This window comes from Hyperolius riggenbachi, unplaced genomic scaffold (genome assembly GCF_040937935.1).
Source record: "Hyperolius riggenbachi isolate aHypRig1 unplaced genomic scaffold, aHypRig1.pri scaffold_116, whole genome shotgun sequence".
Classification (NCBI taxonomy): domain Eukaryota; kingdom Metazoa; phylum Chordata; class Amphibia; order Anura; family Hyperoliidae; genus Hyperolius; species Hyperolius riggenbachi.
Window position 1 is genome coordinate 79727 of NW_027152341.1, and position 19033 is coordinate 98759.

At 49.8% G+C, this 19033-nt stretch overlaps 1 long non-coding RNA gene across 1 annotated transcript; it reads right to left on the reverse strand.

The window, feature by feature from the left end:
• Positions 1-631: 631 nt before the first annotated feature.
• Positions 632-5472, reverse strand: LOC137543606 (uncharacterized). Its single transcript, XR_011025550.1, has 3 exons — positions 5369-5472; positions 1219-1284; positions 632-1143 (listed from the first exon to the last, which is right to left on the reverse strand). It is a non-coding gene; the product is annotated as an uncharacterized lncRNA (long non-coding RNA).
• Between the last annotated feature and the right edge of the window lie 13561 nt (positions 5473-19033).

Consider the following 19033-nt stretch of genomic DNA (forward strand, 5'->3'; position numbering starts at 1 on the left):
CAGGGGGACACTGGCACAACAGGGGGACACTGGCACAACAGGGGGACACTGCCACAACAGGGGGACACTGCCACAGGGGACACTGGCACAATAGGGGACACTGCCAAAGGGGACACTGGCACAATAGGGGACACTGCCACAACAGGGGGACACTGCCACAACAGGGGGACACTGCCACAACAGGGGGACACTGCCACAACAGGGGGACGGGGGACACTGGCACAGGGGGCTGCAGGCAGAACAGGGGGACACGGCAGGCAGAACAGGGGGACACAGCAGGCACAGGGGGACACAGCAGGCAGAACAGGGGGACACAGCAGGCACAGGGGGACACAGCAGGCACAGGGGGACACAGCAGGCACAGGGAGACACAGCACAGGGGGACACAGCAGGCACAGGGGGACACAGCACATAACACTGTCCCCATATGTGGTGTAATAGTATGTAATGTAACTGGAAAGGGGGAGGTAAAAAGTCCTTAAGACACCCCTGCATCATAGACACACCTAGGTTTAGTTTTTTCTTTTTTTCCTGATTTTTGCCCTCTAAATCTGGGTGCGTCTTATATGCCGGAGCGTCTTATACGGCGAAAAATACGGTAACTGACGAAGCAAATCTATTTGAACTTCAGAAGCATCGGCCAATCTGGCCTGAATTAAATTGTTGCGCTCTAGCACATCAGCAACCCGGCCTAAAGCAATATTTTGGCCTTTCCCCACATGAGCCAAGCGACTCAAGATAACATTTTGCCGCTCTTGTCCCTCGGCCAATCGGACCAAAATAGCTCGGTGGCCTTTCCCCACTTGGCCTACAGTACCCAGCATTTCCCTGGTATTGGCATTCTTTTGTGCAAGGTCCTCGTGGAAGCACCTCATGTGGTCGTCCATGAGACTCCTATACTCAGATTGTGCTCTGAGGAATTGCCGTGACTGAGGGCCACCGATCACTATTGTACGCTTCCCGGGATAGTTCTTCATGAGATTGGGATGAAGGGCGGGAAGGTACATTTGTGGCTTTGAATGTTTCTGATGTGGGCGACGAAAGGAGCTCTGTGGTGTGAGACTCATCAGACGTGCAGCACAAACTCTCCAGCTTCACATTCCTCATGCTCCATAGTGCACACGTCAGCTGAAGTCCTCAGATCTATAAAAGAAATCAACATGGTAAGTTCATGTTTGGACTAAAAACAAGGTCATGGGTCAACATTTTCACACTCACCAGATACTTCTTGTTCAAGTATGGGCTCCAACAACAGCACCACATGCTGGTCTTCACCAATGTCACCTATCAAGAATATGTCAGAGTTTAGGGTCTGTAGTAAATTAAGACAGATTGCATGCACATTTTTAAGCTTAAAGCGGAAGTGCTAACAATTTTGCAATAATCTTTAACTTACCTTGGCCTTCTGTAAGCCCCCACCAGGTGTCCTGTCCCACACCAGAACTAGAGCCTCCGCTCTTCCGCCACCGCTCCATTCTGTGCCTAGCGTTCTAATTTTAGGCCAGTGCAGGCCTGGCAATCGTATCTATTCTTTGTTTGCGTTGCCTGCTATTGCAGAAGGGAAATGTAAAGGATACTCGTGAACAGGGCCAGTGCTCCACCGGCAAATTTCAAAAATAGTTTGCGGCAGACTAAGGCTCATGGAGTACAGGTGCAGGACAGAACAGCTGCTGGGGGCTTGTATAATCCCCTGGTAAGTGAAACAGGGTATTTTAAAAGTATTAGCAGATCCGCTTTTCAAAAAGTCACATGCAGTCAATTGAAATAACCACATCTACAGCATACGATGTTTGTTGCCATTCAAAGCTATTCATTGATTATATTCTACACAACATGAGCGATGGGGCTTTCATTTGATGCATTTAGGTATTGCACAACAATAAATCCAATATAATTCCATAATTGTATTGCTAATACATTAGTTATTTATGTCATTTTAGATCAACAAAAACAATTGTATGCTGTAGATGTTGGATAATTACTTTCTGCATGTGTTCTACATTTTTATGAATGATTCAAGGCCCATCTACAGGAGCTCCATCTTTTGTTAGGATTGACAACATTTATTGGATTCTATCCAACATGTCTGATCAAAATTGGATTAGACTCCATTTAACAGTGCTTGTCAATATACACTATAATTTAATACAATTACAATCAGACATGTGTGTGACTATAATTACATGCATGAATAGATTATTAATTAAATGTAAAAAGAAATCAACTAAAGGATGGTGCATATGGGTCTAGAACCATAGCCCCCGAAAAAAAAACATACATAACAAGGTTTTAAACCATTATTATAAGTTCACATAATGATGCTGTGAGTGAGACAATATTGTACCCTTAAACAGGAACTGTTAAAATCCTACGATGTGAAAAAAAGAAAAAAAACAATCATGAGAAAAAATATGAGCCATCAAAAAGGTTTAACCTATGTGGCTGACAAAACTAGGAATGATAAATCTGACATTACCAACAGATTTTGGAGGACTCCGTGTCTCCATAGGAGATTCTGAGCATGGCCTTTATTCTTTACAAACACATTCCCTGAAAAGTTTGTAGGCAAAGATGCTGGCCAGAACCCCTAGACCCGAATTTTGCCGTTGGATGGAGCAACTGGTATTCACTAGGTCCTTTTACAAATATAAACAACCCTGAGAACCCCCCTATGAGAAGAAGCAATGCATTTCTTAGTTGTATGTGTTGTAAATGGTACTATTTTCACAACAGTTCTACTTTAAATATCACAAGCACATCTGGTTAAAGTGGACCCAAATAAATACAAGATTACAGAAATAAAATCTATTTTCTAAATTATAATAATAAATGGCAGCCTTTTTTCAGCTGCATGATGACAAATATAAAATATTTTACATTTATTGGAGGAACCCCTCCCTTCCTTTCAAATTGCCGGGATTTTTCCGGCAAACTGGTGGAGTAGATGGTGTCCGGCAATGGAGGAATTGCTAATGGCTGCCCCCAGTATAACCCTAGCTATGAAAAGAGAAGGGTGAAAAGCATGCACTGAAATGCTCATAGGCTTGAAGGAGTGTTTATTTATCTTTGCATGTGTCAGAGTGGTGCAACTAAATATTTTTAATTAAAAAAAATGTTTGGTTTGGGTCCTCTTTAACTGGAATGGATTAAAAACAAGGTCAATATGCCATCCAGCATATCAGTATCACTTCAGCTCCGTAAATGTTACATATGAACCTCAAGTACAACACTTGTAGCAGGTAGAAAGAGGGGGGGATCTATTTATTTTTATATTATTACCTGGTCAGCAGCTTTAAATAGAGGCACTGCTGACACAGGTTTGTTAAGTAAGGGCATTTTTTCCCTTAGCTGTAATGTGTAATGTGTGGGTAGGCAGAGCTGATGGCTGAGGGAAGGTTGCTAAGCAACCAGACACACAAGCAGGGGAGCCGTTAGGGAAGATATAACAGCTTTCTGAGGGGTTGAGTTGGCAGTTGGAGCAGACAGGAGAAGGGGAAAGATGCAGCAGGCACAGCTGAAAAGAAGCAGGCCAGACGATGCGATAGCTGACATTTTGGGAGAAAATTACTGAGCCATGATGATTCTTCAATCCTCCATAAGATAAGCCAGCCATCAGGGCGCTAGTCTACTTTAGGGGACCCAGCGCAAATCCCCATAGACAATTGGAACTGTGCTGAAAACGGGAACAAATTTCCGCTTTCAGCTTGTTTAAAACCCCACAAGTTATATATCTATGGAAAGCTAAGATTCTCCTCTAATGAATTCTGGCACTTTCGGTGAGAAAAAGCTTAAACTCACCGTGCAGGAAGCGCCGAAAGTCCGCAATCGTGGCTCCGTCGGCCATCTTAGCTCTGCTGGTGATGTTTGTCTCCCTCCTCATTGGAGGGATTGTTAGCTGGGGGCGTGCCAGGAATAAAAAGTGAACTCCACATGCCACCTAGTGGCTGTGGAATACAAGTAATTCTTGAATTGAAAACTGTCATTGTAATTTAAAAATTGAAAAAATACAAGAAATGGATTTAATGAAATAATAAAAAAAATAATGAAAATAATTAAGGTGTGCGTGCAATCTCCACTATCCATGTGGACATAGAGTAGGAATAAAAAGTTGTCCGAGCGAAGCGAGGACCGAGCCCGTAGCCCAGCGAGCGAAGCGAGCGGGCAAGGGGACAGTGAGTCCACTAAAGCAGGTGTGCGTGCAATCTCCACTATCCATGTGGACATAGAGTAGGAATAAAAAGTTGTCCGAGCGAAGCGAGGACCGAGCCCGCAGCCCAGCGAGCGAAGCGAGCGGGCAAGGGGACAGTGAGTCCACTAAAGCAGGTGTGTGTATATAAATAACATTATTTTAATAATAATGTATTAATGTATTATAATACATTATTATTCCCATGCCCAAGTTCAGAGCAACTTATGTTTTATTACTCAGCCACTGGAAGGCGTGTGGAGTTCACTTTTTCTTCCTGGCACGCCCCCAGCTAACAATCCCTCCAATGAGGAGGGAGACAAACAGCAGCAGACAGCTAAAATGGCCGACGGAGCCACGATTGCGGACTTTCTGCGCTTCCTGCACGGTGAGTTTAAGCTTTTTCTCACCGAAAGTGCCAGAATTCGTTAGAGCAGAATCTTAGCTTTCCATGGATATACAACTTGTGGGGTTTTAAACAAGCTGAAAGCGGAAATTCGTTCCGTTTTCAGCACAGTTTCAATTGTCTATGGGGATTTGCGCTGGGTCCCCTAAAGTAGACTAGCTCCGCCATCAGTCCTGTAAAGCTGACAAGGAGTGGGAAAGCAAGGAGAGAGATTTCAGACAGAGGAAAGAGAGCCAGACAGATGATAGCCAGTGATTCTTGACACTGAAGTGCTGGAAAAGAAATCGTTCAAGATGACACGTATGAAATGTGATCAATGTGTTGATAAATCAGCATGCCACAAGAAAGATTTTTAAACATTTTTAATTACAGTAAATTTGGCTCTGGTAATATCCCCCACTTCTGAAGTGTAGTGTTAGGAGGCTGAGAATTGAGAATTATCCTCCCTACTGTGATGAATATAATCTCACTTGTATTTTATTTTGATTTTTATAAGTGGCCTGAATGGTTGATGTAATGGGAAAACAGTTGTGTTATGGAAGACAGAAACTGCATATTACCCATATACTAGGCCTGAGACTAAGAGATAGTGAGATTGAGAGAAAAGTGAATCTGCTTAAGGAAATGAACTACTGTCCTGTCTGCTAGAGGCCTATCTTAACCTCTTATAGCTTACTGACTTTACCAAAGTAATAAATGCAAGAAGCCATTTTGTTTTGGTCATTTTATGTGTGGTGCACAAGATAGTGCAAAGTTATATTGGAAGAAATACTTACCTATGGGAAGAGTGGTCCGACTGGATTCCTGTGAAAGAAAGGAGAAATGATTAATATGTCCATTTACCAGTAGTGTTGAAAGATTTAGAAGAAGTACCTGTTAATAGACTTTTTTGGCAATAGACCGGTCCTGCAAAAGAACAGAAGAGATTACATACAGGAGCGGCAGAAGCTGAGATTTATAAAGAAACTGGTGTTTTTATTTTTCTGCTGTTTTTTTGGGCAAGCATATTGAGTAGTTTTGCTCATAGGAACAAGTTACATAGTTACATAGTTATTTTGGTTGAAAAAAGACATACGTCCATCGAGTTCAACCAGTACAAAGTACAACTCCAGCCCGTCCCCCACATACCCCTGTTGATCCAGAGGAAGGCGAAAAAAACCCCACCAGGCATGGTCCAATTAGCCCCAAATGGGAAAAATTCCTTCCTGACTCCAGATGGCAATCAGATAAAATCCCTGGATCAACATCATTAGGCATAACCTAGTAATTGTAGCCATGGATGTCTTTCAACGCAAGGAAAGCATCTAAGCCCCCTTTAAATGCAGGTATAGAGTTTGCCATAACGACTTCCTGTGGCAATGCATTCCACATCTTAACCACTCTTACTGTAAAGAACCCTTTCCTAAATAAATGGCTAAAACGTTTTTCCTCCATGCGCAGCTCATGTCCTCTAGTCCTTTGAGAAGGCCTAGGGACAAAAAGCTCATCCGCCAAGCTATTATATTGCCCTCTAATGTATTTATACATGTTAATTAGATCTCCTCTAAGGCGTCTTTTCTCTAGACTAAATAAACCCAGTTTATCTAACCTTTCTTGGTAAGCGAGACCTTCCATCCCACGTATCAATTTTGTAGCTCGTCTCTGCACCTGCTCTAAAACTGCAATATCTTTTTTGTAATGTGGTGCCCAGAACTGAATTCCATATTCCAGATGTGGCCTTACTAGAGAGTTAAACAGGGGCAATATTATGCTAGCATCTCAAGTTTTTATTTCCCTTTTAATGCATCCCAAAATTTTGTTCGCTTTAGCTGCAGCGGCTTGGCATTGAGTACGATTATTTAACTTGTTGTCGATGAGTACTCCTAAGTCCTTCTCCAAGTTTGATGTTCCCAACTGTATCCCATTTATTTTGTATGGTGCTAGACCATTGGTACGACCAAAATGCATGACTTTACATTTGTCAACATTGAATTTCATCTGCCATGTATGTGCCCATATAGCCATCCTATCCAGATCCTGTTGCAATATGACACTATCTTCCTGAGAGTTGATGATTCTGCACAATTTTGTATCATCTGCAAAAATAGCAACATTGCTCACTACTGCATCTACTAGGTCATTAATAAATAAATTGAAGAGCACTGGACCCAGTACAGACCCCTGTGGGACCCCACTGCTAACAGTCTCCCATTTTGAGTACGATCCATTGACCACAACTCTTTGTTTTCTGTCCATTAGCCAGTTCCCTATCCATGCACACAAACTCTTCCCCAGTCCTTGCATCCTCAACTTTTGCACCAGACTTCTGTGGGGAACAGTGTTGAAGGCCTTTGCAAAGTCCAAGTATATCACATCTACAGCATTCACAATATCCATATTAGCATTCACTACCTCATAAAAGCTGAGCATGTTAGTCAAACAGGACCTGTCTTTAGTAAACCCATGTTGATGCTGAGAAATAAGATTATTTTCTACTATGAAGTCATGTATAGTATCTCTTAGTAACCCCTCAAATAGTTTGCATACAACTGATGTTAAGCTTACAGGTCTATAATTTCCTGGATCAGATTTTTTGCCCTTCTTAAATAATGGGAAAATGTGGGCTGTACGCCAATCCACTGGGACTCTGCTAGTTGCAAGAGAGTCACAAAAGATAAGATAAAGGGGCTTAGCTATAACTGAACTTAATTCTCTTAGGACCCGAGGATGCATGCCATCCGGGCCAGGTGCCTTGTCTATTTTTAATTTATTTAGTCTTGCCTTTACTTCTTCCTGCGTTAAGTATTTAATATTACAGTTAGAAGATTGAGACTCTTCTGCCTCTGTAATTTGCAACAGTGCTGTTTCCTTTGTGAAGACAGAAGCAAAGAAAGCATTTAATAACTCTGCCTTACCTTGGTCATCCACCATTGAGTTCCCACCCTCATCCTTTAGGATTCCTATACAGTCAACCTTTCTTTTTTTAGAGTTGATGTACTTGTAAAACTTTTTTGGGTTAGATTTGATATCCCTAGCGATTTGATTTTCAGCTTCGATCTTTGCCAGCCTAATTTCTTTTTTACAATTTTTATTGCACTCCTTATAATTGCTTAGTGCAGCCTCAGCCCCCTTCTGTTTTAGGACCTTATAGGCATTCTTTTTCCTCTTCATTTTATCCCTAACCTTTCTATTCATCCATAGAGGCCTTTTTTTATTCCTAGACATTTTGTTTCCATATGGGATATACATACTACAATATTGATTGAGAATACGTTTAAAAGCTTGCCATTTCCCTTCAGTGTCGTCCCCTTGTAGTACATTATCCCAGTTCACCAAACTTAGTGCCTGCCTTATTTGATTGAACTTTGCTTTTCTAAAATTCATAGTTTTAGTGGTCCCGCTGCCCCGTGGCCTATCAGTCACCAGATCAAACTTTATGTTGTGATCACTATTTCCCAAATGTTCTTGAACCTGCACATTTGATACATTATCTGGTCTATTAGAAATGATCAGATCCAGTAACGCATTCCCCCTAGTTGGTTCCGTTACCATTTGAGTCAAGTAATTGTCCTGTAGTGCTGCCAGAAATCTGCTGCTTTTACCAGAATGGGTAGCCTCAATACCCCAGTCAATGTCTGGAAAGTTGAAGTCGCCCATAATTATGACCTCGTTTTTACTTGCAGCTTTTTCAATCTGCTGTAGTAATCGCAGTTCTGCAGCTTCATTAATAAGAGGTGGTCTGTAGCTTACCCCAATAAGCAATTGGCAACTTTTATTTCCACCATGAATATTTACCCAAACGGACTCCACATCTTCGTAATCTTCCTCCATCTCATCGTTGAGGACAGCTGTAAAAGAATTCTTAACAAAGAGACAAACCCCTCCACCTTTTTTCCCTGTTCTATCCCTCCTAAACACATTGTATCCTTTTAAATTAGCTATCCAGTCATGGCTTTCATCCATCCATGTCTCGGTTATTCCCACAATGTCATAGCCTTTGTCATTCAGAATGAACTCTAGTTCGTCTATTTTATTTGCAAGGCTCCGAGCATTGGTTACCATGCACTTTATATTTTTACCAACACATTTACCAATTTTGTTTACACGAAATGGGCTACTTGAAGTTTTACCAACCTCCTTAATCTTTACACTGTCCCCACCCCCCTCTCCACCCCCCATAATGTTAGGCTCCCACTGTCTTTTTACCTTATCTTGTCTACATATTGAGACTTTATCCTCCCGCCTCCCCCCAGATCCTAGTTTAAATCTCCTCCAACCGTTTAGCCATCTTCTCCCCCAATGCAGCTGCACCCTCCCCATTAAGGTGCAGCCCATCCCTGCTGTAGAACCTGTAGCCGACTGCAAAGTCTGCCCAGTTCTCCAGGAACCCAAACCCTTCCTTCCTACACCAATTTCTCAGCCACTTATTTAACTCCCTAAGCTCCCTCTGTCTCTCAGATGTAGCGCGTGGCACTGGCAGTATTTCAGAGAACACCACCTTGGAGGTCCTTGCTTTAAGTTTATCTCCAAGTACCTGAAAATCATTTTTGAGGACCTTCCATCTCCCACTAACTTTGTCATTGGTGCCAATGTGTACCATGACAGCTGGGTCTTCCCCAGCCCCACCCAATAATCTGTCAATTCTTTCCGCTACATGCCGAACCCGAGCACCCGGGAGGCAACAGACTGTACGGCATTCACGGTTTCTTCGACAGATTACCCTATCTGTGCGCCTAATAATTGAATCCCCTACCACCAGTACCTGTCTAGCCTTAGCTGCACTCCTATTCCCTTTCTCGTTACAGCAGTCTGCCCCTTGGTTGCTAAGGAGCACATCCTGCTGCAGCATTGCTACTCCTGAATCATCCTCCCCAATATTACGCAAACAAGCATACTTATTAGTGAGGGACAACTCGGGACTAGCCTCCCTGTCACTTTTTCCCCTACCCCTTCTAACTGTGACCCAACTAGCGGCTACCTCTGCTTCTTGCTCCGGCTTTACTCCACCCACCTCATCTTCACCGATTCCATCCAGTGTCTGGATCGTGAGATCCAAGCTCATCTCCATGTTGTGTATGCGTCTCAGTGTTGCGAGATGCTTATTTAGCTCTGCGACTTCCGCCTCTAACTGAGCAACACGCACACACCCAGGGCAACAGTAAACACCCTCAATCCGCTGATCAAGGCATGCATACATGTCACAGGATGTACACTGTACAGCATAGTCCAACATGATGACTATTGTGTGGGGAAATTTTATTTAAAGTAAACTGTGGCGGTAAAAGTTGAAACGGGAGAGGGAGTGAAGTTCGGGAGTGAGTTCAGCTGGGGTGGAAGAAGGGGAGGGGTGGAGGGGGAGTGAGTGAAGTTGGGGTGGAGTCCTCAAAACTTAAAGACTACACCACAACGTGTTAGCACATCCTAACCAATGCAAAGAACCGCAATATTGTTTAAATGTGTTTTTTTTTTTTTTTTTTTTTTTTTACCTGCTTCCTCCCACCTCTCTCTTTGTGCCTGTGTTGTAACGCCTGTTTTTAACGCCTATGCCACTTGTGTTGAAGCCACTTAGTGAGCAAGCCACAGACTGAGCAAGCTCAGTACTGAGTCCTTAAGCTGACCAAATACCTCCTGTTACAGCTAATCCCTCCCCCTAGCTAATTACCTGCCTGTTGCAAGCACACTAGAGGAAAAAAAAATGTACTTTTAAAAACTTTTAAAACTAACACTTGCGGCTAGATATCTGATGAACTGCAATGCACAAGCCTACCAGATATCAAAGCAGCAAGTGACGGAGTTATTTTCTTCTTCTTTATTTAATTCTAGTAACCTTATTAATTTACTAAGAATTTAGTAATTCACTAACCAATTTTATTTCTTTTATTATTTATTATTAACGTATTAACCAACCAATTTATTAACCTTTAACCATCTAACTTATACATTTATTATTCTGGCTTTTCCTAAGAAACGGCTGAACTATTGAACAAGAAAAATAGCCAGAATAATTGATCAGACTGAGAACAAAAACACAAGAGTACTCTATTTACTATTGAGTTATGAAAGATTTTGCTGATCAGCAAACTTAGAGGTTAAAGTACTATATAATGGTTTTGTCAGGGAAGCATTAAACTGAAATTACTTTAGTACTCAGGGTTTAGGAAATCCAAATAAGGTCCATTTTTCATTAAAGTGGGTGGGAACGCTGAGAAAATACTTACCGGGTGGGAAGGTTATGCATTATTGTTAACCAATTGTTTTCCTCCTAGCTTCCGGAAGTGTTTTATAGAAAGAAGACCAGAAGATAATAAGAAGACTGTGATATTAGATTGTGTTGTTTGTAATTCTCATTGGTTACATGGAGTAGAAAGTGTATTTTTTATCTTTTATTTTGAATAAATCTTTTGAATTTTACAACCTGCATTGGTGTTTGTGGAGTTCTCCTTCAGTTGGCGGTTTGAAACAGTTTACACACTCACCTGTATTCTCGGCTGCACCTGATGCCCCCTCTACAGATTCAGGGATGTCATCTTGGCCTTGACGGTATTCGACCACTGAATCCACCGCACTCTCACCTACAAGAATGTATAATGTGAAAGAAGGTAAATATGCCATTCAGCCATGGGCGTCCGCACGTATGGCAAATTGGGGTGGCTGCCTCCCCCTGGCCACCCCCTGGCCGAATCAGTGATGGCGCCCCTCGCTACCCCCCACTCGACTCAGCGCAGTGAAGGGGGAGCAGCAGGCATAGCTGTAGAGAAGGGGGGACATCACCCCCTTCCCTCACCTTGGGGCTCCCCCTTACTCGCTCCCACCCCCCCACCTCCATAATGCAGCGGCGGCCGCAGAACAGCAGAACACTTCCTCTATGCCCTGCTTGCAAGGTAGGCTCTGTGCGCAGCTGGTCTGGTCAGTGACATCAGACCAGCGACGCACAGATCTCCCTCACGCAGGGGAATAGAGGAAGTGTTCCGCTCTACTGCCTCCTGCCGTCGCCTGCCAGCCGCTGCATTATGGAGGGGGGACAAAGGAAGGGTGAGCCCCAAGGTGAGGGAAGGTGTGGGGGGGGGGGGGGGGAGACCTCCCCCTTCCCCGCTACTGTCACAACTGGGGGGGGGGGGGGGGGAGGTTCCTGTCACTAGCTGAACTGGGGGGGGATCCCTGTCACTACCTGAACTGGTGGGCTCCTGTCACTACCTGAACTGGGGGGGACCCTGTCACTAGCTGAACTGGGGGGGGACCCTGTCACTAGCTAAACTGGGGGGGGGACCCTGTCACTAGCTAAACTGGGGGGGGGACCCTGTCACTAGCTAAACTGGGGGGGGGGACCCTGTCACTAGCTAAACTGGGGGGGACCCTGTCACTAGCTAAACTGGGGGGGACCCTGTCACTAGCTAAACTGGGGGGGACCCTGTCACTAGCTAAACTGGGGGGGGACCCTGTCACTAGCTAAACTGGGGGGGGACCCTGTCACTAGCTAAACTGGGGGGGGACCCTGTCACTAGCTAAACTGGGGGGGACCCTGTCACTAGCTAAACTGGGGGGGGTCCCTGTCACTAGCTAAACTGGGGGGGGTCCCTGTCACTAGCTAAACTGGGGGGGGTCCCTGTCACTAGCTAAACTGGGGGGGGTCCCTGTCACTAGCTAAACTGGGGGGGGTCCCTGTCACTAGCTAAACTGGGGGGGGTCCCTGTCACTAGCTAAACTGGGGGGGGTCCCTGTCACTAGCTAAACTGGGGGGGGTCCCTGTCACTAGCTAAACTGGGGGGGGTCCCTGTCACTAGCTAAACTGGGGGGGGTCCCTGTCACTAGCTAAACTGGGGGGGGTCCCTGTCACTAGCTAAACTGGGGGGGGTCCCTGTCACTAGCTAAACTGGGGGGGGTCCCTGTCACTAGCTAAACTGGGGGGGGTCCCTGTCACTAGCTAAACTGGGGGGGGTCCCTGTCACTAGCTAAACTGGGGGGGGTCCCTGTCACTAGCTAAACTGGGGGGGGTCCCTGTCACTAGCTAAACTGGGGGGGGGGTCCCTGTCACTAGCTAAACTGGGGGGGGGGTCCCTGTCACTAGCTAAACTGGGGGGGGGGTCCCTGTCACTAGCTAAACTGGGGGGGGTCCCTGTCACTAGCTAAACTGGGGGGGTCCCTGTCACTAGCTAAACTGGGGGGGGTCCCTGTCACTAGCTAAACTGGGGGGGTCCCTGTCACTAGCTAAACTGGGGGGGTCCCTGTCACTAGCTAAACTGGGGGGGTCCCTGTCACTAGCTAAACTGGGGGGGTCCCTGTCACTAGCTAAACTGGGGGGGTCCCTGTCACTAGCTAAACTGGGGGGGTCCCTGTCACTAGCTAAACTGGGGGGGTCCCTGTCACTAGCTAAACTGGGGGGGTCCCTGTCACTAGCTGAACTGGGGGGGGTCCCTGTCACTAGCTGAACTGGGGGGGTCCCTGTCACTAGCTGAACTGGGGGGGTCCCTGTCACTAGCTGAACTGGGGGGGGTCCCTGTCACTAGCTGAACTGGGGGGGGTCCCTGTCACTAGCTGAACTGGGGGGGGTCCCTGTCACTAGCTGAACTGGGGGGGGTCCCTGTCACTAGCTGAACTGGGGGGGGTCCCTGTCACTAGCTGAACTGGGGGGGGTCCCTGTCACTAGCTGAACTGGGGGGGGTCCCTGTCACTAGCTGAACTGGGGGGGGTCCCTGTCACTAGCTGAACTGGGGGGGGGTCCCTGTCACTAGCTGAACTGGGGGGGGTCCCTGTCACTAGCTGAACTGTGGGGGGGGGTCCCTGTCACTAGCTGAACTGGGGGGGGGGTCCCTGTCACTAGCTGAACTGGGGGGGGGGTCCCTGTCACTAGCTGAACTGGGGGGGGGGTCCCTGTCACTAGCTGAACTGGGGGGGGGTCCCTGTCACTAGCTGAACTGGGGGGGGTCCCTGTCACTAGCTGAACTGGGGGGGGGGTCCCTGTCACTAGCTGAACTGGGGGGGGGGTCCCTGTCACTAGCTGAACTGGGGGGGGGTCCCTGTCACTAGCTGAACTGGGGGGGGGTCCCTGTCACTAGCTGAACTGGGGGGGGGTCCCTGTCACTAGCTGAACTGGGGGGGGGTCCCTGTCACTAGCTGAACTGGGGGGGGGTCCCTGTCACTAGCTGAACTGGGGGGGTCCCTGTCACTAGCTGAACTGGGGGGGGGTCCCTGTCACTAGCTGAACTGGGGGGGGGTCCCTGTCACTAGCTGAACTGGGGGGGTCCCTGTCACTAGCTGAACTGGGGGGGGTCCCTGTCACTAGCTGAACTGGGGGGGGGTCCCTGTCACTAGCTGAACTGGGGGGGGGTCCCTGTCACTAGCTGAACTGGGGGGGGGGTCCCTGTCACTAGCTGAACTGGGGGGGGGGTCCCTGTCACTAGCTGAACTGGGGGGGGTCCCTGTCACTAGCTGAACTGTGGGGGGGGTCCCTGTCACTAGCTGAACTGTGGGGGGGGTCCCTGTCACTAGCTGAACTGGGGGGGGGGTCCCTGTCACTAGCTGAACTGGGGGGGGGGTCCCTGTCACTAGCTGAACTGGGGGGGGGGGGGTCCCTGTCACTAGCTGAACTGGGGGGGGGGGGTCCCTGTCACTAGCTGAACTGGGGGGGGTCCCTGTCACTAGCTGAACTGGGGGGGTCCCTGTCTAGCTCAACTGGGGGGGTCCCTGTCACTAGCTCAACTGGGGGGGTCCCTGTCACTAGCTAAACTGGGGGGGGTCCCTGTCACTAGCTAAACTGGGGGGGTCCCTGTCACTAGCTAAACTGGGGGGGTCCCTGTCACTAGCTAAACTGGGGGGGTCCCTGTCACTAGCTCAACTGGGGGGGTCCCTGTCACTAGCTCAACTGGGGGGGTCCCTGTCACTAGCTCAACTGGGGGGGTCCCTGTCACTAGCTCAACTGGGGGGGGTCCCTGTCACTAGCTCAACTGGGGGGGTCCCTGTCACTAGCTGAACTGGGGGGGGGTCCCTGTCACTAGCTGAACTGGGGGGGGTCCCTGTCACTAGCTGAACTGGGGGGGGTCCCTGTCACTAGCTGAACTGGGGGGGGTCCCTGTCACTAGCTGAACTGGGGGGGGTCCCTGTCACTAGCTGAACTGGGGGGGGTCCCTGTCACTAGCTGAACTGGGGGGGGTCCCTGTCACTAGCTGAACTGGGGGGGGTCCCTGTCACTAGCTGAACTGGGGGGGGTCCCTGTCACTAGCTGAACTGGGGGGGGTCCCTGTCACTAGCTGAACTGTGGGGGGGGGGTCCCTGTCACTAGCTGAACTGGGGGGGGGTCCCTGTCACTAGCTGAACTGGGGGGGGGTCCCTGTCACTAGCTGAACTGGGGGGGGTCCCTGTCACTAGCTGAACTGTGGGGGGGGGGTCCCTGTCACTAGCTGAACTGTGGGGGGGGGGTCCCTGTCACTAGCTGAACTGGGGGGGGGTCCCTGTCACTAGCTGAACTGGGGGGGGGGTCCCTGTCACTAGCTGAACTGGGGGGGGGTCCCTGTCACTAGCTGAACTGGGGGGGGGGTCCCTGTCACTAGCTGAACTGGGGGGGGGGTCCCTGTCACTAGCTGAACTGGGGGGGGGTCCCTGTCACTAGCTGAACTGGGGGGGGGGGTCCCTGTCACTAGCTGAACTGGGGGGGGGGTCCCTGTCACTAGCTGAACTGGGGGGGGGGTCCCTGTCACTAGCTGAACTGGGGGGGGGTCCCTGTCACTAGCTGAACTGGGGGGGGGTCCCTGTCACTAGCTGAACTGGGGGGGGTCCCTGTCACTAGCTGAACTGGGGGGGTCCCTGTCACTAGCTGAACTGGGGGGGGTCCCTGTCACTAGCTGAACTGGGGGGGGGTCCCTGTCACTAGCTGAACTGGGGGGGGGTCCCTGTCACTAGCTGAACTGGGGGGGGGGTCCCTGTCACTAGCTGAACTGGGGGGGGGGGTCCCTGTCACTAGCTGAACTGGGGGGGGGGTCCCTGTCACTAGCTGAACTGGGGGGGGGGGGTCCCTGTCACTAGCTGAACTGGGGGGGGGGTCCCTGTCACTAGCTGAACTGGGGGGGGGGGGGTCCCTGTCACTAGCTGAACTGGGGGGGGGGTCCCTGTCACTAGCTGAACTGTGGGGGGGGGTCCCTGTCACTAGCTGAACTGGGGGGGGGGTCCCTGTCACTAGCTGAACTGGGGGGGGGGTCCCTGTCACTAGCTGAACTGGGGGGGGGGGTCCCTGTCACTAGCTGAACTGGGGGGGGGGGGTCCCTGTCACTAGCTGAACTGGGGGGGGTCCCTGTCACTAGCTGAACTGGGGGGGTCCCTGTCACTAGCTGAACTGGGGGGGTCCCTGTCACTAGCTGAACTGGGGGGGTCCCTGTCACTAGCTGAACTGGGGGGGTCCCTGTCACTAGCTAAACTGGGGGGGGTCCCTGTCACTAGCTAAACTGGGGGGGACCCTGTCACTAGCTAAACTGGGGGGGACCCTGTCACTAGCTAAACTGGGGGGGACCCTGTCACTAGCTAAACTGGGGGGGACCCTGTCACTAGCTAAACTGGGGGGGACCCTGTCACTAGCTAAACTGGGGGGGACCCTGTCACTAGCTAAACTGGGGGGGGTCCCTGTCACTAGCTAAACTGGGGGGGTCCCTGTCACTAGCTAAACTGGGGGGGGTCCCTGTCACTAGCTAAACTGGGGGGGGGTCCCTGTCACTAGCTAAACTGGGGGGGGGTCCCTGTCACTAGCTAAACTGGGGGGGTCCCTGTCACTAGCTAAACTGGGGGGGGTCCCTGTCACTAGCTAAACTGGGGGGGTCCCTGTCACTAGCTAAACTGGGGGGGTCCCTGTCACTAGCTAAACTGGGGGGGTCCCTGTCACTAGCTAAACTGGGGGGGTCCCTGTCACTAGCTAAACTGGGGGGGTCCCTGTCACTAGCTGAACTGGGGGGGGTCCCTGTCACTAGCTGAACTGGGGGGGGGGTCCCTGTCACTAGCTGAACTGGGGGGGGTCCCTGTCACTAGCTGAACTGGGGGGGGGGTCCCTGTCACTAGCTGAACTGGGGGGGGGGGGGTCCCTGTCACTAGCTGAACTGGGGGGGGTCCCTGTCACTAGCTGAACTGGGGGGGGGTCCCTGTCACTAGCTGAACTGTGGGGGTCCCTGTCACTAGCTGAACTGTGGGGGGGGGGGTCCCTGTCACTAGCTGAACTGGGGGGGGGTCCCTGTCACTAGCTGAACTGGGGGGGGGTCCCTGTCACTAGCTGAGCTGGGGGGGGGGGGTCCCTGTCACTAGCTGAGCTGGGGGGGGGGTCCCTGTCACTAGCTGAACTGGGGGGGGTCCCTGTCACTAGCTGAACTGGGGGGGGTCCCTGTCACTAGCTAAACTGGGGGGGTCCCTGTCACTAGCTAAACTGGGGGGGTCCCTGTCACTAGCTAAACTGGGGGGGTCCCTGTCACTAGCTAAACTGGGGGGGTCCCTGTCACTAGCTAAACTGGGGGGGTCCCCTGTCACTAGCTGAACTGGGGGGGGTCCCTGTCACTAGCTGAACTGGGGGGGGGGGTCCCTGTCACTAGCTGAACTGGGGGGGGTCCCTGTCACTAGCTGAACTGGGGGGGGGTCCCTGTCACTAGCTGAACTGGGGGGGGGGGGGTCCCTGTCACTAGCTGAACTGGGGGGGGTCCCTGTCACTAGCTGAACTGTGGGGGTCCCTGTCACTAGCTGAACTGTGGGGGGGGGGTCCCTGTCACTAGCTGAACTGGGGGGGGGGGTCCCTGTCACTAGCTGAACTGGGGGGGGGGTCCCTGTCACTAGCTGAACTGGGGGGGGGGTCCCTGTCACTAGCTGAGCTGGGGGGGGGGTCCCTGTCACTAGCTGAGCTGGGGGGGGGTCCCTGTCACTAGCTGAACTGGGGGGGGTCCCTGTCACTAGCTGAACTGGGGGGGTCCCTGTCACTAGCTGAACTGGGGGGGGTCCCTGTCACTAGCTGAACTGGGGGGGTCCCTGTCACTAGCTGAACTGGGGGGTCCCTGTCACTAGCTGAACTGGGGGGGTCCCTGTCACTAGCTGAACTGGGGGGGTCCCTGTCACTAGCTGAACTGGGGGGGTCCCTGTCACTAGCTGAACTGGGGGGGTCCCTGTCACTAGCTGAACTGGGGGGGGTCCCTGTCACTAGCTGAACTGGGAGGGGGGTCCCTGTGACTACCTGTCACCTTGATGGGGGGGCCTCATGATTGCTGAATTTGTCTTGTTGGGGGTCACATGATTGCTAACTGCAAGACTATGGAAAAATCTGAATCACCATCATATGAGACAATAGCATTAAACCTACTTTTTCAGCTTTTTACAACAGAAAATGAAACTGGGAGGTTCTAAAAAATGAATACATTTTTCAAGAGTAGGATGGATGAAATTGTTTATCTTCACAGTTTATTTTCAACTTAGATTTTCCATAATGTAACATGTTCATGTACGAGTTAAACCGTTTGTATTTAGTGTAAATTGCTGTTGGCACTTTGCGATAGATAATTGACTTTTGGGTTGCAGTTTGGGCACTTGACCTCCAAAAGGTTCACCACCACTGTCCTAATCTAATGTCCCACCATTGCCAAGTTCATGTAAACTTGTCTTCACTCATGGCCACACCCACATTCTGGTCCATGACCGCACCCATTTTTCTGCATGATGCACATAGCGCGCCACATGACGTACCCCTATTTTTGGCACGCTTTGCGCGCCACACTACTCCCCCCCCCCTTTTGCGCCCCCCCCCCCCCCCCTGGAAAATGTTCTACAGACGCCCATGCATCCAGCATATCAGTATCACGTCAGCTCCCTAAATGTTACATATGACTCTCAAGTACAACATTCACCAGTATATTCTGCTGCACCTGATGCCCCCTCTACAGATTCAGGGATGTCATCTTGGCTTTGAAGGTATTCGGCCGCTGAATCCCCCGCACTCTCACCTACAAGAATGTAGAATGTGAAAGAAGGTAAATATGCCACTCAGAGCATCACACACACTTCACTTTCCTTAGCTGCAAATGTCCTCATTTCCACACACACACACACAAAAAAAAAAAAAGAAGAAAAAAACAAAAAAAAAGAAAAACCCTGTAGTTGCCGCTACTTCAGATTCACCCTCCGCTAAGTGGGTGGTGGCATGCCTGTGTTCCACAAAGGCCCCAGTGGACCCAGACGCACCCTCACCTACAGGAATATATAATGAGAAGAGTGTAAATTAATAACACCAGTGTTCTCATAACCATAGTAAAAGATGTGTTACAGTTCTTTTGCCATTACAACTACAACAGCTTCATCAATTACCTCCTTCCGAAGCTGATGAGGTTTGCGGCAAGTCCACATCATAACCCCCGGGGATGCCATGAAGGGCGCTGGTCCTAAGTGCTCCAGCAACTCTTCATATTCCGTCAAAATCAGTGACGCAGGTGGACCACCACCTGTACCAGTGCTATGCA